The sequence below is a fragment of the Melozone crissalis genome, unplaced genomic scaffold (assembly GCF_028551555.1).
Source record: "Melozone crissalis strain CALT ecotype California unplaced genomic scaffold, PUWL_Pcris_2 ptg000088l_1, whole genome shotgun sequence".
NCBI lineage: Eukaryota > Metazoa > Chordata > Aves > Passeriformes > Passerellidae > Melozone > Melozone crissalis.
This window is the reverse complement of record NW_026535865.1, coordinates 27,838-49,625: the sequence shown is the minus strand read 5'-3', so window position 1 is coordinate 49,625 and position 21,788 is coordinate 27,838.

The window sequence follows — 21,788 nt, the reverse complement described above, 5'->3', positions numbered from 1 at the left end:
GAGAAACTGCTTCAATGAAGGACAGAGATAAGGGGCAGGGAGACAGAGGGTGGTAAAGAGAGACTGAGATTGCTGTGAGAGCAGGTCAACCTGACCTAGGAATTCTTTCTGATAAAGAAGAACTAGCAGCAAATGTCACACGAAATTCATAAAAATGAATATGTATGAGCCTATCGTGAAATTGTATGCATATGTATTTGAGAGGGGGATAAAAAGGGACCTGAAGTTCTCAGAAGTGTGCATGTCATTTTAAGGGAATGATTCCTACATGCGTCCAGCACTGTAATAAACGTACCGGCTTTACAACTTTCACAAAATTGTGGAGTTTTGTTTATCTCCCCAAAACACGTCCATGTTCCCCATATTGCTCCCTCTGGGCATACACCATATTACTCAGTCTGGGCACCCATGTCCCTGTAGCTTCTTCTGGGAAAATCTGCAAACCATCTCAATATTCTCCTAAAGGACCCTTCAGAGGTATTTTGGGATTCTCAGCCCTATAGTCAAGACCCTTTTTTTGTTAACAGACAATAGGGGACAAAATAATAAATCAAACATAATAGTGCTGGGTGTGTAGCTGCAGCCAGAGGCACATCAGCTAACCATAGCAACTCTTCTTCTATACCCTTTCTATTGCATCAGTCAAATGCATATTCATAAATGATTATACATATTCAAACATTTCTTTGAACAAATTTACAGGTTCCAGGATTTTTTAGCATGGTCCTTCGTCTTGTCTGCCTTTTTGGAGCATGTGCAGTAATCTTGGATGTGGTTTTGAAGGTCGTTTGTCACCTCCTCACAATGGCCCCCTGTTCCGTGGTTTCAGCAGGTGACAGCTATTGATAGTCGAAGTGTCAGTAGCAGGGGTCCTCATCACGTCCATTCCTCAAATGTTATCTGACCATGCAGACAGTTTAGCTATTTCAGTCATTGCAAGTTAACCACAAGTACTCTAAATCAAAATCACAAATATAAATCTACTCCACAAATATGTCTGAGTTATTTTAATTATTGTCAGTTAGTTAAGAAAGTAAAATAATTTGTTATTATTTCACAATTATAGCCACTTCTGCAAAAGTTAACATTATATTATTATATACAGCAAATAGCATCCAGTTTATTGTTCGCAAAAGCCAAAACTATGATATGTGTTTATCACACCCCAAAGTACTGCTTACTGGTGAGATTTGCCAAGACCCTTCTTGACTCTCCTTTATTGCCCCCTCCAGGCAATAAAGGAGAGTCAATCCATGTTCTTTGCTATGGACTCTTCACAGACCCTCCCTGGTTCACCTCTCCCTAAAGACCCCTTCATGGACCCTCTGGTATGCCTCTTGCCTATCTTGTGGACAATCTTGGGTACCTAATCCACCGCCCGGTGCTGGCCAGCAAGTGCCAGCCAGCCAGTGCTGAAGGGAGCAGATGACCAAAACTGGGTGAGGCATGCCTGCAGCTCTTCTTGCCACATGCTGGACCCAGAGAGTGGAAGGATCCTGAACCAAGCCTTCAGTTGTCAGGAGAATGCACAAAATGCCAGATGTTTATGTTCAAAAAGGAGACAGAGGAGTCCTTCAACTTTTTTTGAATAAAGAGACAGAGTCCACTGGGGCACACACCTGTGGGGAGCGGAGGTTCAGGGACATCACGCCACACTCAATATGATCCAGTGAAGCCAAACTTATTATCCCTAAAAGGGCTATATTTATAATAAGTTTCTACTGTCCACGTGTCTCTAGCTAACACATGATTCGTTAATCCTAGCTGTTCATGCATCTAAAATAGAATGCTGATTGGATAATCTAATTTTTCCTGCGTCTTGCTGTGGTCATCTGGCCCACCCATAGCTTCTCTTTTTTCTCACTTTCTCAAGCTTGCTGACAAACTTGCTGAGTCTTGATGTTTCATCTTCTTGTGTCTTTCTCAAGGATATATTGACCCCATTTCTGAATATGTCCACTATCCATTGCTTGTGAACATGTCCATTGTCCATTATTACAAGCAGGTTGAGTTGTGCATCAGCTGAATTTTGCCATTGTCTTGCAAAAACTCCTCAGCCTGCAAAAAATCCTCAACACGCACCCACGGACTGCAGCCTCCCTTTTTTCCTAAACTCCCAGCCACATGTTGCCCTCTTCCTTTCCCTATTTGCTGAGGTACTAGGAAGGTACAGCCTTCCGGAACTGCCTACCATATATCTCCTCTTGAACCTGTCATTTTACACCAAAGTTCAGAAGTTCAGACCCTTGCCTATTCAGGAGCCAAACTGTCAGGGCCCGGTAACAAACCTGCAGCCCAAAGTCAGTAGAAACATTGGGACCCATTTGAAAGACATTAACACTCATAACCTTCACCCAGCAATCTATTTGTAAAGACATAAGCACACATCTTTCCTCAACTTACATTTTTATGTGGTTCAAACTTTTAAAATGGTGACTGTTAAGATGATTCTGAAAGTAATGAGTGTGTCTTTAGTAAGAGTCAGTGTAAGGCAGCTTGTCAGTAAAACCAGAGACTGATAGGCAAGAAAGGAATGTTACCATTTTACAAGGAAATGTTGCTCAACCAAGGCCATGTTAAGTTCCTGAATTTTAAGATGATGAACAAGAGAACAGGGGGTGGGGTGGGTGGTGTAATAGGTTAAGGGGGTCCTGTAGTAAGCAATTCAAGAAATCCGTACCCCTTGAGTACCACAGCCAATGCGGAAAGAGAGAGGGTGATATGGCCAGGAAAATAGGATTAAAAGGAGGCTTCATCCTCCAGTAATTTGAGAGACCCCAGGGAAATACCTTATGGCCTCTCCCTTTATTCGAATACAATTACAGGAATCCTCTGTCTCCTTTTTGGACATAAACCTCTGGCATTGTGAATTTTTCTGCACAATTCTATTGGGTTTGCTGTTGGGGTTGATTTTTCTAAGAGCCAAGTTGGAGATTCTGTTTCCTTTATGTCTTGGTTTAAGACAATTTAAGAGGTGGATGCCCTCAAATGGCTTCTTCCCCTTACGGTTTTCATCAATCCCTTTCCACCAATGAGGAGAAACGAATACAAGTAAGTACACAAAGTGAAAAAATAACAGTCTACTACCAGGTGAAACGGCGACCGGCAAAAATTAACAGTAATAGTCGCTAGTTACAAAGTTGCTGAAGTCTCAGGGACTCCCAGGAACAAAGAAACTCAAAATGCCAGAGTGATCCCTTGCCCCAGAGGGTGGCCCCCACAGCTGAACACGTGTGTAGAGACAAAGGGAAAATTGTGGCAGCCATCCCTCTTATCTCTCCGGCAGTGGCAGCTCCATTGGCGAAGGTGGCCAGCACCTTCTGGCGTCTGATACTCAAGGGCTAGAACTCCTGGAGGGATTTCTCCTCTTGGCAGAAGACAGCAAGGCAAGGCAAGGTGAGGCAGCTGGGCTGGTGCTTCCCCATGCCTGCTCGTGTCGGCTGGGCGCTGCTGGAGGCTGCGGTGGACGGACAGAGAGGGGCTGCTCCACTCCTCGGAGCACGCGGCTGCGACTGCAGGCAGGTGTTGCAAAATTTACTTTGAAACACTTTTTGATCGGGAAACGGAGCTTCTTGATTTGCTACTGTTGCGACTACTGACAAGCAGCAAGAAAAAACCGAGCAGCAAAGCACGCGGCGAGAGACAGAGCTCTTCCAGGGCGCTCCGACTTTAAATAATCCACGCACTGTCCAGCCCCAGCCCCTGTTCCAGCCTGCAGGCTCTTAAAGAGGCAGTAGTGACTTTTTGGCACAGATCCATACAGACGGCAATAACATTTTGGGTTACTCAGGACACTCTACATGAAAAACATTGCTTGTTGTTTGTGTTTGCTTTTACTCCATTTTGGTAACTACAGGTACACAGTGTAGTAAGTATTTATTATTAAAAATAAGGCTATAACTTGTTCCTATCTCAGAAGAGTTGGATTGTCAATCTTCTAGCATTTCTTACATTTTGGAGAGGCAGGGGTCTGGACTATATGGCGTGTACTCTTAAACCCCATAGTGTAATGGGTTAAAACTTTAACTTTGTTCATCAAAGCTGACAAAGTTATTCCAGTAAGACTGTTGCACCACCTCCAGTTGTTTGCTTAATAAATTTCCAGACTTAAAAGATAAGGAAGAGGAAACCAAAGACAATGGGTTTCACAAACATTTGTTTATCTGCTTAGTAAACTGTTAATATGGGTGATGGGCTTGCTATGATTGATAGCACAGTATTAGCTTATCCACTCAGTAAACCTAAGATTCCAGGAACTGTTCCAGCAGATTGAGCCTAAAAATCCAGGAATCAGATAAACCTAGCAAATAAGAAAAATACCGGCCTTCATCTTCAGACCTCCGGGAGGCGGACTATGACCACCTAGCTGCAGGAGAAGAATGCACAGAGTACTACCCTGAAAGCAACCCGGAAGCAGGACTGTATAAAAACCCCACGAAATATCAGAAGAGGGCGGCAGTGGTGGAGCGGGGACTCCCCTGTCGCCCAGCACGCCCGAGGCGCTGACTTTGCCTATTGTCGCTTGCTCTATCAATTAATAAATTTCATTTTATTTGGACTAACTAGTGATTGATTCCCCACCGCAACTAACCTATAACACATACCTGGGGCTTTTGCATACTAGCTACAGAGGGTTGTCAGCTGGCAACCTACGTGAACAATATCAATCCTTAAGTGAGTCCTATTAGTTTCCTAAAGGGACCTAAGGGATTATGGGGAACAGTAGTACTATGTCTATGGTTTGAAAAGACAGGTGTCTGCTAAGGAAGGCAGGAGCCTCCCCTGAAATGGAAAATGCAAACCCCCTCCCTCTGAGTTGTTGTAATTTTGAAGTTAAAAGGCTCTCAGGCAAAGATATGGGAACAGGAATGACAGTCCTTTACTAGGAAAAAAACCCCAAAACAAAACAAAACCAAACAAATGCAATAGTACAAACAAACAAACAAAAAAATCCCCACTGACAGAGTCAGAATACAACCTGACACCCTGTGGTCAGGGTGCTTATTATATGGTGGCTACAGTCCTCCTGGAGGTAGCAGATGTGGTTCTCTTGAAGAGTGATCCTATAGAAGGCTGTAATTTTCTTCTGAAGGTCTTGGGGTGGTTTAGATGGGCCCGGTCTTCCTCTGGGAATCCAGTAGAGAAGAAAGCTGCTCTTTTGGGAATCTAGTGGGAAAAGGCTATTTGTGGTCTTCTCTGATTATATCTAGGTAGGAATGGTTGGCTCCTCCCTCTGGGCAGAGCTTTTCACAGTGGGATGACGTAATTTTATCAGTCGTGCAGTGAGACTCAATGGACTAATAACAGAAGATATCTCCCCAGAGGGAGGATTGGTAGTAGAAGAGATAAAGAAAACTGCCCAATTAGCAGAACAATGTTATTTAATTAACAGAAATTATCAGAACACTGCCCCACCCCTAACAGATAGGAATAGAATACACACTCTTATTTCTAACCTAAGGCATACTAGTTTGCCCTGTAATTAAGTTAAATTTCTTCATAATACCTTTTAAGGGGCCTATGTTGTGGATTTGTGCCAAGAACAGGGTCTATAGCACAGGGATAACTTAGTTCCAGCCCCCTCATTATTAGGGTCAGAATCTTAATCTGAATCCCAAGGACAAACAAACAAACAAACAAACACATTTTTAAAAAATTAGATCCCACACCACATTTTCAAGGTCCAGATGATTATTTTTCAGATTTAACCCTGAGTTTTTCAGGCACAAACACTATTTTTATGACTCAATCCACATAAAGAGGGAAGACCACTTACATTTTAAATCACCAGAACCTGTTTTTAGGAGAATAAATAGTCAATTTAAAGTCAAAATCCAAATTTGAGAATGTAAGATGGCTAAAATTTGCTAAATTTCTAAAAAGCAATTCATAACTGCCAAGGTTTATGCTTTTAGAGTTCAAAGACATATTTAGAGGGTCCAAAGCATTATTTTTAAGGCTCAAGGTCCAAAGACTGATTTGTAAGTCCAAAGGCTCATTTTTGCCCCCAAATCCTTCTTTTTAGTTTTCCAAAGCCTCAATGTCGGGCACTAAAGCCCCTCTTTAGAATTTAGTCTGCAATTTGGTCATCTCCAGTCCTTCTTTTAAGATTTCAAAGACTCATTTCCTCATGCACTTATGAGTAAATTAGGTCCTGAGTCACTATGGAGCAGGGGAGGGCAGGGAGGCGGTAAGAGTGCTCATCCTTCCTTCTCTGTGATGATGTGGGTGTTCCCTGAGTCACACTGATAGCATAGGGATAAAATGTTTCTAAAATCGTGGGGTAATCAGGGGGGCTGGAAAGAAAGGTCAGGCCTGGTAGGCCCTGGGAAAATGTTAGGTTTTAGTGGATCATGCCAAACTGCATTTAATGACTATGATAAATTAGATGATTGTTAAATGTGATGATTGTTTGGTAATTGGACACAATTATCGTTTAAGTGTAACAAGAATAATGAGAAACTCTGTTTGGGGGGTTTGATGGAAATTACAAAAATCCGTGCTTGGATTAAATCAATGTATACAATAGAACAATATAAGTTTAATAATTAATATGGAATCATATAACTGTAAGAGTATAAAAACGTGTGCATCCTGAACCGATGTCAGAGTCAGATTTGGGTCTGTACCCCTGACACCTGGAGCTCTTCAATAAAAACACCTGCATATAATCATTCCGTGATCATGCGTTTCTGAACACTAACAACACTGGGATGCATGTCAGCTACAACAGTCTGTCTGCAGGTGGCTCGTCTTCTACAGTTTTTTGGGCAAGGTGAAAAATTTCTTCGTACCAGCTGTGACTCTTGAGACAGGGAGCTGCAGATTTTAGAGGTTGTCAGGGCTTTCTCCACTAAGGATCAACTCACTAACATGAAGCAGACCAAGAAGGGCTTCTGGGAGAGGCTGGAGCTCACCTTCATGATGCCCAGCATCATCCCTGGAGGTACAGACATCTGCAGACACCACATGCTGCATGCAGGACCCGTGCAGCATTGTGGGACACAGCAGCTCTCCTGTGGGTGTCTCCGTCCAAGGCTGCAGACAGCAGTGGCACATCTGCCAATGCCCCACAGCCCATGGGTGCTGGGAGAGTTGAGAGCCAGCAGATGCAGAGCACAGTCTGGCTTTCCTCTCCTTTCCAGAGTGAATGGCTGTCTGAGACACAGAGTCTAGCTACATCCGACAACAGCTCTTGCTGTGCAAGGTAGGACAACACCCACATCCTTTTCATCTGCACAGAAATGTGAGGAATCCCATAGCCCTATCCTCACTGAGGAGAGCAAGAGGAACTGCAGGCTATGCTCTCCTTAGAGAGCAAGAGACCCACCTTAAAAGGCCCTACTCTACTTTTAGGAGAGCACATCCAAAATTGAACATGTTCAGGGATTGCTTCCACACAAAAGGTAACAGGACAGACAGCTATTGTTGGTATTTACCTCCCCATGGCAGCCTATAGCTTCACTTCTTGGTGGTGGAGAAGAATAAGAATAGGCTCTAAAGGGTCTTTAGTACCATCTTACCTGTTAATTTTTTTCATGCCTAAAGCCTCCATTTTAGGGCCACAACCATAATTTCTGAGCTTCCAACCTGTTTTATATTATCTTTTATTGCCTGTGGGACCTGATTTGGAAGGTCCCAATTTTCATTTGTAGGGTGAAGGCTCATCTGTAGAGTCCAAAGCCTTCTTTAGAAAGTCCAAAAGGTATTTCTGGAGTCCAAATCCTCTTTTTAGCTTCCATAGATGTCCTCTCTGGGACTAAAACAAATGAGTCTCTGGACCCTGCAGATGAAGCTTTGGACCTTCCAAAAAGGACTTGGAGCCTTCAAAATGATGCTCTGAGCCCTTCAGATGAGTTGTAGGGTTTTGGCCTAAACAAGGTCAGTTTGGACTTGACCCAGGACCTTTTGGACCCTGAAAATGAAATTGTGGTTCCTAAAAACAAGACTAAAATATATGGATACTAAAGGAATAGCCTTAAAAATGGAGTTTTACATCCCAGAAAAATTTGTTTTAGCTTCCAAATGAGACTTTGGCCATCAAGAACATAAGGCTTTGAGCCTTCACTGAGCTAAAAATGATGCTTTGGATTCTAACACACTCTCCTGAGAGGTGGATTTTAAAGAATTCTGTTGCTAAAAAGCCAGCAAGGATGAGCAAGCCAGGGTGATGGAGAAGCTTGGTGGGTGCCTAGCAGCCATCGCAGGTCCACCCAAGCAGTTTCTGAAGAGGTTTATTTGGTATTTCTAATTCAGGTTCAGCTTGAGGCTGACCTTAAGGGCAGAGAAAATTAATTGGAAATGAACCCTAAGAGCCTAGGTGATTTGCTACACAGGTCACATGGACATATTGCAGTACCAGGGAAGAATGGAAAAGAAACTTCCAGTTCTGCGAGTGTGCCAGCCAAAACAGTGACTGAGCTCATAGCTCTCAGCAGCCTTTAATTCCTCTAGCTGCTGCAGCTCCAGGAAGAGACAAGAGCTTGGCTGGTGGGTGAACTCTTTGACAGGAGAAGTCCAGTGACTTCCATTTGTGAGAGGTACCTGGGTTGTGGTAGCCATAGGGTTCTGTGGGCACAACAGGAGATGTGCCCATGCAGTCTTGCATCACAAAGGGGCAGATATGTGGCACCTGTCCAGCCACTGTGACCTCACCTGCCCAATGCTTGGTATTCTGAGGAGCAGAGCAGCAAAGGTTGAGCTGGTCTCCAGGATAACTCAGGTAATTTCTTTCCTACTTGCATGTCTGCATTTTTTCAAGCATTGTCTATCTTTGGCAGTGTCTACAAGCATCAACAAAATGATCCTGACAGTTAAAGCTGTTCTGTGGGTCACATTTTGGGTTTTTTAATTTTCAAGTTACATTTATTTTCTTTTTCAACAGGAGACGGGTTTAGTTCTGATCTGATCTTTCTGGAGGAGGATCTGGATCCTTTGTCAGCTACAACTTTTCCATCTGTTCCTGAGAGGAGCAACGGCTGCAACAGGAAATAATTTCTGTAACAGTTTTGCCAGCAGCCTTGGACTTTGTGAATGCCCACAGACAACATGGCTGGTGCTTCATTCATTCCTGAGTGTCAGTATGCTAACAAACTAGAGTGAAACTAGTGTTTCCTGACAGCAGCCAGATTGACCCAGGTGATTTTAGTTAGACACAGGAAAATGCATTTGTCACTAGTGCACAAGACTTTGAAAGAGGACATTGCTCATAGAAAGACCTGGCATCCATAGGTACTTGCTTGTTCTTTTCACATTACAATGAGGAAAAAGGAACTGATAATCCAAGGGTCTAGAGAGGAAGAAAGGTAGCCTTTCTTCCTCTCTAGAGGTCCAGAAATCAGAGTGGGAGTTTGTTGGACTTCTGGCAGACTAAGCAGGGGAACAGACTGCTTTCCAAAACTGTTTCCATTCCTGTAGATGTTAATGGCCTGTTAGGCTTTCCCTAGTGTTTCTGTGATGACAGTTAGAGTTGTTGTCCTTGGTGTTCCTGTAGAGAACTCAACATTTGAATGTGCTTTCAAGCAACAATATTGTCATATCTCATCAAATATAATTTCCCTGCAGCGGCAGGCATTGCTGAGGGAATGGCTCTGCCACAAAGGATCCTCTTTCCCCCACAGGAGATTTGCATGGACTGGCAGCAAAGACAGAGACCTGGAGCAGGACTCTGCAACCTGGGCAGTACTTGCTACATCAATGTCATCCTGCAGTGCCTGACATATACACCCCCTCTGGCCAACTACCTGCTGTCTCGTGACCACAGTCAGCTGTGTGAGTACTTTCAGGAATATTTCCTTGTAAATCTCTGGAGCACATCCTAAGGATTACAGAACCTGGAACTGTATTTAGGAGGACAAAAGCCCTTCTTTGTCAGCCCCATGAGCTTGTGTTCAAAGAAGAACCCATTGTTCCATTTTGTGTGTCCACAGATGACACAAGATGTGTGTCCCTCTTAAGGAAGACACCTTTTTCTTGCTTGGTATCTCTGTCCCTGCAAGCAATAAGCCTTCTTGGCTTATTGCACCAAAAACTTGTGACAAATCTGAAGAATGTTTTTCCTACACTAAAATGTCCCGGGCTTGTTAGAAACAGTTGGAATGGTTGGAAAGATGGGCAGAGTTCAATAAGATGAAGTGTAATAAGTCCAAGTGCCATCCTGCATTTTGGCCACAATAACTCTCTGCAACATTATAGCCTGGGGACAGAGGGGCTGGACAGCGCCCAGGCAGAAAGGAACCTGGAGGTACTGGTCAACAGCTGACTGAACGTGAGCCAGCAGTGTGCCCTGGTGGCCAAGAAGGCCAATGGCTCCTGGCCAGTATCAGGAATAGTGTGGCCAGCAGGAGCAGGGAGGTCATTCTTCCCCTGTCCTCAGCACTGGTGAGGCCAAACCTTGAGCGCTGTGTCCAGTGCTGGGCCCAGTTTAGGAAGGATGTTGAGATGCTTGAGCAGGTCCAGAGAAGGGCAACAAGGCCGATGAGGGGCTTGGAACACAAGCCTGTGAGGAACAACTGAGGGAGCTGGGGTTGTTTAGCCTGGAGAAAAGGAGATTCAGAGGTGACCTTATCACTCTCTACAGCTGAAGGGTGGGTGTGAGTCAGATGGCCATTGATTTCCTTTCCCAGGCAACAGCTGACAGAACCAGAGGACACAGTCTCAAGCTGCCCCAAGGGAAATATAGGTTGGATATTAAGAAAAAGTTTTTTACAGAAAGGGTAATAAAGTTCTGGAATGGCCTGCCTGGGGAGGTGGTGGAGTGACCATTCCTGGATGCGTTTAAAAAAAGACTGGATGTGGTACTCAGTGCTATGGTTTAGTTGAGGTGATGTTAGGGCATGGGTTGTACTCAATGATCTTGAAGGGTGTCTTCCAACCTAGTGATTCTGTGATTCTATGATTCTGTGACATTACCAACTTGGGAGAAGAGGAGTGAAGATTATTCTCAGAACTTCAAGATCTTCATTAGGTTTCCCAGTGCTAGGGATTATGTGCTAATCTGAGGAGCTTTCCTCCCTCCCTCCCTCCCTCCTCCTTCAGGTCATCAGCAAGGCTTCTGCATGATGTGCATCATGGAAGCACACGTTAGGAAAGTCCTGTGCTCTTCAGCCAATGTCATCTGGCCTAGGGCTGTTGTCAGGGACCTCAAATGTAAGTAATTTCAGATGCTTTGATAGGTTATCTCCCTTTTTTGTAGATGAGAACTACTAACTTCTTTCTTAGTCATAGGAGAAGAATTTGAGCCTGACATGGCTGGAGATGCCTATGAGTTCTTACGCTGTGCTCTTGAGGCCATGCAGAGAGCTTGTCTGAGCGGAAGCAGCGAGTAAGCATAAGTAAATTATCTTTTCCATGTTCCCAAGCCCACTGGACTCCTTGGATGTGCTCCCATCAAGGAAAACCTATGCCCAGGGCTTTCCAAGCTAAACTCTTGGAGGAGGGGATAACTGCCTTGCCATTTATTTCCAGTGAGGACATCTCTTCTCAAACAACTACTATCATCCATCAAATATTTGGGGGCTTTCTGAAATCCAGAGGTAATGTTTCCACATCTATTGATCTCCTTGGCATTGTTTTCACCTTTCTGTCTGTGAAAAATGGCTGGTCCTGTAACTGGCATAATTGGTACCATGAGCATAAGCTGTCACCATCATTTAACTTCTTCACTCAGCATTTTGATTTTCCTTCCAGTCACATGCTTGAGGTGCCAAGCAGTTTCTGATTCCTACAAGGCCTTCCTGCATGTCCTTTTGGATATCAAAGTAAGAGGGCTTGCAGTTGTGCTTCAAGACATCCCAGGGTCCCTGTAGTTTTTCAGATCCAAAGTATTTGTCTTAACAATGGATCCTGTGAGCACAAGGGAGCTTGGTGGTGGGTGGTAAGGAGAATGCACCTTCTTCTGCAGAGACCATGGCACTCATTTCCCCATTCTACAGAGGAAGCTCTTGATGGCCTCAGCAACTCCTGGGACAAAAAGGAAATGTTCACCCTCCCTCCCTCCCTCCCTGTCTCCTTCCCTGTCTCTCTCCCTGTCTCCCTTCCCATCTCCCTGTCTCCCATCTCCCTTTCTCCCCCCTACCCTCCAATCCCTCCCTCCTTTCTTCCTTCCACAGCCTGCAGGGTCATGTTGGGTCTCCTCAGCATCAGCTGCCTGGATCTTCTTGTTGACTCCTTGGAAGTGTTTAGGCATGGGCATTTCCCACAGCTCAGTGGCTCCTTTGTCACTTCTCCAGGCACCTTCATCCCTTACCAAAGCTCTGGAGAACTTTGTGACACCCCAGAATCTGGATGGAAAATACTGCCTCAAATGTAGCAAGTAAGATCATTTCTAACAACTTATTAACACTTGATTCTGTGTGGAAAACCTGCATGTCATTGAGCAGAATCATCTTCTCATGGAGGTTCAAAGCACAATAATGAGACATGGGTTTTTCTTTGTGACATTATGTCATGGAATAGCCTTAATATACTGTAAGGATATGTGAGACACAAAAGTTTGTCTCGTCTTGTCGGGCAAAGATAGAGTGCATTTCAGCACTTGGCTCTGCTTTGTTTCAAGGTGTGAGAAGAAGGTAACATTCTCTAAGAGGGTTACAGTCCATCGTGTGCCCAAGGTCTTCACAGTGTGCCTGGAAAGGGCTGCCGATCACACAGGCAGGAAGATCAGCAAGGTGTGTATGCAACTGCAGTGCAACTTTATCTTTGAAGCAGGAGATTTCCCATAGCAATACACTTTCAGAAGCTGCTTATGTTGGGGGTTTTGTGTTCTGTTACGGGTAGAGGAGAATTCCTATGAGAAGACCTGGACTCTGCTCCAACAGAACTGCTTTGGCTGAGAACAGTTTCCTGCTGCCCAAACCATTATGTGCTGAAGGGCTATTCCATGTGGTAGTTTGGGATAATTTCTGAGCCCACTTGGTCTTTCTGTAGATTGTTGAGTATCCTGAGTACTTGGATCTTCGGCCATACATGTCTGACACAGCTGGAGAGCCCCTCCTCTACTCCTTATATGCTCTTGTGGTGCACAGTGGTGACACCTGTCTTGATGGACACTTCTTCTGCTATACAAAGGTAAAGAGCAACTTCTATCTTGATAAAGTAACATGTGCTGGAAAAACAAACTTCCTTGTCAGTGTTACAGGTATTCAAGGCTTTTGGGAAAGGTCTCTTTTAGGGCTGATTTGGATTTGTTTTGGTGTACTCTTTGTTTAGCTGCTCTCTCTCTTTCGTGTTGTGGAGAAAATCTGCAGTTCCTTTCCAGAATGGATGATTTTCTTTGCAGGCCAGCAATGGACAATGGTACAAGATGGATGATGAGTCTGTGGATAATTGTGGCATCCATGCAGTTCTCAGGCAGCAAGCCTATTTGCTGTTCTATGCCAGGTAATATCCAGGGTCATGTGTTCAGAATACGTTTCCTTTTTCTGACTTTGGTCTTTTTCTTCTCATCCTAGTGGGAGTTTCTGTCATAGGAGACAATTCTTCCCTGCTTACTTCAGTTCTGTCAATTCTGAACTACATCATATCAATCCTTCTCTTGCTGGGCTTTAGGGTGCTGGCCTGTGTAAGCTGCTTCTTGTGTGCTCTCTGAAACTAGGTCATGTTGAGAGAACTTACAGGGGACTCCAGGAAAGATGGAGAGGGATTCTTTATCAGGGAATGCAGTGATAGGACAAGAGGTAACCATTTCAAAGTGAAAGAGAGATTTAAATTAGTTATTACAAAGAAATTCTTGCTTGTAAGGATGGTGAGGCACTGGCAGAAGTTGTCTATGAGCATCTCTAAGGTGTGGCTGCCCCATTCCTGGAAATGTTCAAGGCTGGATGGAGGCTGGAGCAACCTGTAGATGTCCCTGCTCATGGTAGGGGGAGGTGGAACTAGATGGTAGTTTGGTTTGGTAGTCCAGCCCAAACCTTTCTAGGATTCTGTGAAATGGAGGCTGTAGGGAGAATAGAGATGAGGACTTGTTCTAACAGGGGCAGACCTAGTGGGAAGATCCCCATCAAGTTTTCCATTGGTGACTTTGGTGAAACCTTTTCTCTGCTGTAGAAACCACTCCTAGAAAACGACTGAATCCCAGAGGAGCCTGCAAGGAAGGTCTTAAACAGAGATCACTTTTTTTTTCCCTCCAGATGCTCTGATTTGAAAATGGGAGGAATGGTGTCTTCCTCTCTGATACCATCCTATGCCCATTCCTTCCTCAGTCAGTGGGGGGCCAGCAATGACCAGGCAGGTTCTGCAGGGACATATGGTCAACCTGGTAGGACGATGTCAATGGACTGCCAGAGGACAAGTGCCAGGGAGAGGATCCAGAATAGATCCCTGCAGTGGGACAATGATCACTGCAGCTGGTTCATGAACAGCACTGACTTCAACAACTCAACACGGAGGAAGAGAAAGAGAAGTACTCCTCCAGGTCGTGACCATGCTGTCAAGGATGGCACAGCTTCAGGGCCCTTCAACAGAAGCTGTCAGTGGTCTCCTGTACCCAGTGCTGCCTGGGTACAACACTTCCCAAGACAGAGAGAACAAAGCCAGTCCTCACGGCAGGGCTATGATCTTTGCAGACAGTTTGTGGAGATCACAGACTACCACCAGTCAGTGAGGAGGAGGAGCTGGTGGAAAAGAAGCCCTCCACATTGTGACCAAGACCCAAAGGACGATACACCGGAAGTGTCCTCAAATGCTAGCTCCAAGAGGCCTACTGCACCCAGTGTTGCTTGGGAGCAATCCCTGCCAAGGCAGAGAGAGCAGGGCAGATCACCACAGCGGGGTTATAATCTCCGCAGACGGTTTGTAGAGATCACAGACTACCACCAGTCAGCAAAGAGGAGGAGGAAGCACTCATTTGGAACAAAGAGACAGAAAAGAAAAAGCCAGAATTAAAACCCCTTGTTAGCTTTGTGTGTATGATTTACAAAGTGTTTCCTTCTCTGTAGGTTTTGGGGCAATTAGTGGAAATACTCCCTGTGGGATGTTTGTATAAAGGGATTTTGAAAGCTGCATGCTTGCGTCTGCCCAACTGGCAATCTCTCATTTTTTAAATATGGAGTTCAAGTCACTCAAAAGGACATGAACTGGACAAGCCAACAGTGATAGGGATTGTAAAAGGCTAGATGGCTGAGCCCCGAGGGTGCTGCTCAGTGCCATCAAGTCTATTGTGGTACCAGGAACAACCATTGTCTCCCAGGAATCAGCACTGGGATTGATCCTGGTTAACATCTTCAACTAATGGTCTGTCTTCTGGGGCAGAGGACATACTCAGCAAATTGGCACATGACAGCAAACTGGAAGAGTGGCACTTAGGCCAGGGGTTGTGCTGCTATCCCTGAGTGACCTGGGCAGACTGGAGAAATAGGCTGGCAAGGACCCCTTGCAGTTCAGAAAGGGAAGTGTAAAGGGTGCTGCGCACCAGCAGAGACTACTGAGTGAGCCCATGGAGGCTCCATCCTTGGACATATTCCATAGCCCTCTGTGCATGATCGTGGAGAAGTGGCTGCATGAGAAGGGGAGAAGTGGTACTCTCACATGAGAAGGGGGCTGGGAAAGCCCTGATTCACCCTTCAGATGACCTTCCTCCCAGGCTCAAGGTGTCACAGATGCCTAAAAGAGAATCCAGCCAGCAGTGTCGTCTCCCTAAGGTGATCATTAATGGCTCCACCAGGAAGCTGGAGCCTATGGAGACCCTAGGCCAGGGTGGGATCCTGGTAGGTGCTGCACCCCCACCAGAGTAGCCATGAGTCACTGGACCCTAAAAATGCATGTATTTGACCTAAAAGTAAGTGTTTGGTCCCTGAAAAAGAAACTTTCATCGAATCATCAAATCACAGAATCACAGAACAATATGTTCCTAGAATCCTACAATGTTTTGGGTTGGAAGGAACCTTAAACATCATCTAGTTCAAACTCCCTTGTCATGGACAGGGACATGTTCTACTAGACCGGGTAGCTTCAAGCCCTGTCCAACCAGGCCTTGAACACTTCCAGGGATGGAGCAGTCACAGCTACTCTCAGCAACCTGTGCCAGGGCCTCATCTCTGTCTCAGGAAAGAATTTCTTCCCAAAATCTAATCTAAAGCTAATTTTTGTCTGTTTGAAACCATTACCTCCTGTCCTGTCGCTCCATACCCCTTTATGCAAGGTCACTCTCCATATCTCTTGGAGACCCTTTAGGGAAAGTTATCCATTAACTCCTTCCATACGAACACCAATGTGAATTCAACAGGCAGGTGAGTGGCAAGTCATTGTCCTCTAGCAGTCTGAATGCTGTACACACAAGGTGCTTTGCAGCTTCGTTCTTCGCCTCTTGGAAGCTGCCTCGCTCTCAGTCTACCTGAGGTGAAGAAGTGTCTACTTGCCACACAGATCTCTGTGGCAGCAGCGCTGCACTCCAGAGTGCTGCTTCTGCTGAAAGATGCCTGGTAGCGGCACTTACCTCCGGACAGCTCTGTATCTCTGTCTTCTGTGTCTCTTGTCACCTGCATCTTAGCGAAAAGCTTTTTGACTACGTCTTGCAAGGAGAAACTGTGCCAGCACAGCACACATCCCCTGATCTTGCTCCTGAACTTTGTATTTGCTGCACATTCAAGAAGCACTCCTCTTCCCTAGTTAAGCTGCAAATTGCTTTCAGATGGCCGTGATCACTGCCCACTCCTCCCCAGCTCAAATAGCCACCAGCACATTGCAACCTCGCAATGGCAAAATATCCCAAGAGATGTCCCAGTGCATACGTGTCTGCTGAAAAGCTGCAAAGCTGAATACCCTCACTCAGCTTCAGTCCTGTGCAGGTCACAGATGGCAAAGAATGAAGAAACAGACCACTGGGCTTTTGTGCACAGTGAAGGGAATGACAGGAATCCAGCAGCTGCTGACTCACAAGCACAGTCAGCTGTGTATGCTCTTGCTTCTTGAAAATGTAACGTGCAGCCATGGGAGCTTGTCTCTAAATGTGACTTAATAAGCACTTTCTTGAACATTCATTGTGGCAGGTTTTTGTGGAAAGCAAAGTGTTCTTCCTTCAAACAGCTTTGGAAGAATGCACAACACTCTGCTCCTTGGCACTCCCCTTCTCAGCTAGACCTACCGTCCCATTTTTCACTCTCACAACTCTCCTGACATCTTTCAGCACCTGCTACCATAGCAATAAGCTGTAGAAGTAAAAGCCAGCCATGGGCTGCACTTTTCCCCTTGTGCCATGTAAACCACATCAAACTCACCAGTGCCCTGGTTTTCTGCAGCTGCCATAGAGTTCTCTGGATCTCAGAGCCTAAAGGGAAGTGCAAGAATTTCCACAGAGGGCTGGAGGCTGTGATGTACGTAATGGTATTTCGAACTTAGAAGGTCTGCTCAGAGAGTAGCATGATCTTACAGTGCCTTGCAGATTGTATAAGACATGGGACTCCATGTTGAATATGGTGCAAATACAATTTCTGCAGGTTCCAGAGGAAGGCTGTGTGCAAGAGTGTTGTCAAGGCACTTTTCCTCCGGGTAAGATGTAGGCTAAATGCTTTCCATCTAGATTTTGACACCAAGAGAGGCAGATTGGGGATACGCAGCGCTTAGTGCATGGTCTAGGTGTCTTTCTGACAAAGCATTGCGCCAGAGAGCTTCACAGCTGACAGAGTATTTTCCCACCATGTGCTCACCCACATAATCGGGGTTTCACCATTTAACCCTTTAGCCCCTCCCAAAGTTCTGTCCATCAACCCCTTTTTTGCTGTCCAGTGGTGGAGACCTCTTCCTCAAATCCTGACTGGAGGTCAGATGTTACCATAGTGACAAGCCGGCCCTCCCAGATGTCCCTTGATAACCACATGAGGGGATAAAACAAAACTATAAATCTATAAAACTTTTCTTAGTTTTATATACATGATATTTGTCTGTTAATTGTGAAAGTCAATCATTGCATTACTCATCTATCACAATGCCACTCACCTTCCTGCCAAATTCACATTAGCATTGGCATAGAGGAAGCTCATGAACAACATTCTGTTTCTGCTTCTGCTTCTGCTTCTGCTTTGACCTAGTCCTCTTCCTGCCACATGCGGAAAATATTACGCTTCCCTTTAGGCTTCCAGATCCAGAGGATCCTATGATAGCTGCAGCAGAGTAAAGTAGAAAGTTCATTTGATGTGGATTACCTGCAGAAGAGGGAATCAGCACTGGCTAATTCCAGCACTGGCTTTTAGTTCTACAGCCATTTTCTGTGGGAGCAGGTGTTGAAAGTCAGCAAGGGAGTTGTGAGAGTGAAAAATGGGATGGCATGTCTATTTGGGAAGGAGAGCACAGTGTGTTGTGCACGCTTTCAAAGCTGTTTGGAGAAGGGGCACTTCAAGAACACTATTCTTTTCCCCTATAAAACCTGGAAAGCATGGTCAGATTGTGGTGCTATCTGCACAGTCCCTCCCAGTTGCAAGTACATCTGTGCATATTGCAGCTTCAGGAGGAGCAAAGATCCCCAAAGATGTCACCATGGATGTGTGCAGCATCCATGTGGAAAAGCAGCAAAGCTGAAAGCTGTCGCCTGGCTTCTACAATGTGCAGATGACAGAAGGCGAAAAATGAAGCAGCAGAACAACAGGGCTTGTGTGCGCTTGCGTGTACTGTGCAAACCTTCAACAAAAGCTCGTCCACAAAAAAAGTCAGCAGAGAATAAGCTTGCTGTTCGAAACAGTAAGGTGCTGCCATTATGCCTCATCCCAAATCAGGGAGATAGGCACTTTCTACCAATGGATGGAAGAGGACTAGGTAGAAGTACAAAAAGTTGCCCATGAATTTCCTCCATAAGTGTGCTAATGTGAATTTGGCAGGCACATGAATGGCATGCTCCTCTAACAATCTGAATGTTGCTCACACAAACCCGGTGCTTTATGGCTTCGTTCTTTGCTCTTGGAAGCTGTAGCACTTTCATTCTCCTGTCTACTTCTCACACAGAACACTATGTCAGCTGCAAAGCACTCCGGCAAACTGCTTCAGCTGAAAGATGCCTTGACCTTGCACAAATGTTCTCAGCGCTGCATACCTCTGCAATCTGCCCTGCCTGGTGTCTAAATCTGGATGGAAAGCTTTATGCCTTACATCTCAGACAGATAAAATATGCTTTGACAACACACTTTCACAGAGCCTTCCCCTGGAACTTGTAGAAACTTGTATTTGCACCCCTTCAAGCAGAAGTCTTCTTTCCTGTACAACCTGTAAACTGCTGCTAGATTGTATCAGCATGCAAATGGAGTACTTTATTTGCATACCTAATACTTCACAGAACTTACATTAAAATGATTTCATTTTTTAAATCATATGAGAGAGAAAAATTGCCTAGTAAAAAATAAAATAGAAGGCTAAAGAAAAAAAAGTCCCTCATTCTCAGACAGAATGGTAAAAACAAGGAAAAAAATTGAATGTTCACTATAAAATGTAATCTGCAAACACAAATATAAGGAAATAATGGTGTCAGAGAAAAAAAGGGAGAACACTTTTCATCAGTGCTTAAGTATTGCACTGAAAAGGAGTAAGAGGAAAGTGTGGCGGAGGGGGGAAGAGGGAGAAGAAAGAAAGAAACAACAAAAGGAAGAAAAAGGAAAAAAGAAATAAAAAAAGGCTGTGTATTGAGACCCTTGCATTGAGTAACACTACACAGGGAATTTCAAACAAGATGGGCAGTCACTGCGCATTAGCTGCCCCAGCAGCCTCACCTGCATTCTCCAGCAACACCTCCAGCCCTGCTCTGCTTGCCTAGATCAGATACTATGCAACTGGCTCTGTCCATGACTGCCCACGGCCTCTGCCAGGGCCACCCAGGGCTCCAGCTCAGCTCAGGGAGCAGCCCTGCTCTTTGCTGCTCCCTGACCTACATGACCATGTGATCAGGATGTGTGCAATCCGATATTTTAATCACATGTGATCTCCTGCTTATCCTTGGTACACACAAGAGATTGTCACATGTGACCATTTCTGTATCTGTGTCAGAAGATAGTAACTCTTTACAGGGGTCATATTTACTCAAAGGATGGTCACTTCTGGACAGGAACCATTTGGAGTTTCTGGAAAGGTCAGGTTTTCCACCCAAGGTCTTAGTCAATACTTTGCACATACACACTGGTACGGACAACGTATTTCACCTGGGAAAATCTTAGGGAGAGTTTGAAATTTTGACTTGGAGAGGTCCTCAGCAAATTAGTCAATGGCTTTTTTGGGAAGATGACTAAGATTTTAGCAATAAACTTCTCTCCAGTCAGTCCATTATCTCAACTATGCAGATAGCTTCACAGGGAATTTCTGAACCACACCAAAAGCTCAGAACTCATGCTCTGTTCTACAGCAATTATAGTTGAAGAACAAATTTGAGTCTAACTTGCAAATTATATTGTCACAGACATATTTTCTGAAAAATCCTTTTGATAGGATCTTTTCTTCTGAGAAGCTGGGAAGCTTCAGCTTCTCCGTGTTTTGCTACTTGGGAATGTGATTTGGATAATTGTCTACCTAGCATGTGAATTGCTTTTACTTGATGTCTTGGTTTGGAAAGACAGGAGTCTGCTAAGGAAGGCAGAAGCCTCCCCTGAAATGGAGAATGTAAACCCTCCCCACCCTTCTGAATTGCTATAGATTTTAAATTAAGGGTCTCTCAGGCAAACATATAGGAGCAGGAAATAACAGTTCTTTAATAGGGAAAAGAAAAAAAATAAAGGATAAAATAAACAATGCAGTACACCAGAACAACACTGACAGAGTCAGAACCCAACTTGACACCCTGTGGGTTGGGGTGTTGGTGGCAGTCCCATTGGAAATGTGGCTGCAGTCCTCATGAAGTATCAGGTGTGGTTCTGTTGGATCAAGGGGGATCTGTACAGAAGGATGTATTCGTCCTCTGAAGATCCAGTGGAAGAAGAGGCAGCTGCAGTTTCTCCGGGGAATCCTGTGGAGAAAGCCGTGCTGGTGTCTCAAAATCTTCAGGATTATATCTGGGTAGCAATGCTTGGCTCCTCCCTCCGGGCAGAGCATCTCACAATGGGATGTTATAGTTCTTATCAGTCATGCACTGACTGTTATCAGCAGATGTCCCCTCCCGAGGGAGGTGTGAATGTGGTCACCCAAAGAGATAGATAAAGCAAACTGCCCACTTGACAAAGATAATCTGCCATACAGATGGTAATGGAAAACAACTTGCATTGCAATCTTCTTGATGACCAATGACAGCCAGCTGTGTGGAGGCTGTGAGTAGTCACAAGATTTTATTATTCATTCCTTTCCTTTCTAGCTTTCTGATGTCTCCTTTCTCTTTCTTTAGTATAGTTTTATATCTCCTTTTCATTTAATATAATATATATCATAATATAATAAATCAGCCTTCTGAAACATGGAGTCAAGATTCTCATCTCTTCCCTTGTTGGGATTAGCCTTCAAATTCCACATTTTATTTCATACCTTTCACAAGCAAGAGAGAAACTAACAAATGAAGTCTTCTGGGGATCCTGTGGACATGAGAATAGCAGAATGATAACAGCTTAAGTGCTGTCATCTGAATAGATAATTTGTATAACTGAATATATCTCCTCACTGTACCTGAAAACAAGATTGGATATACTGAAAAACAAGACAGGAGGAATACCTCCCTGCCTTGAGGTTTGCAAGTATGAAATGAAAAGGCTTGCTTTGACCAAAAGCAGATCTATTGAGAACAGTCCACTCCAATAAATCTCCTGGTTCCCTATTTCAGGGCATTCTCACCCATAATACTCAACATGAAACTTGACAAAAAAAATACGCAAAAATAATGTGTAGATGTCTTTCTT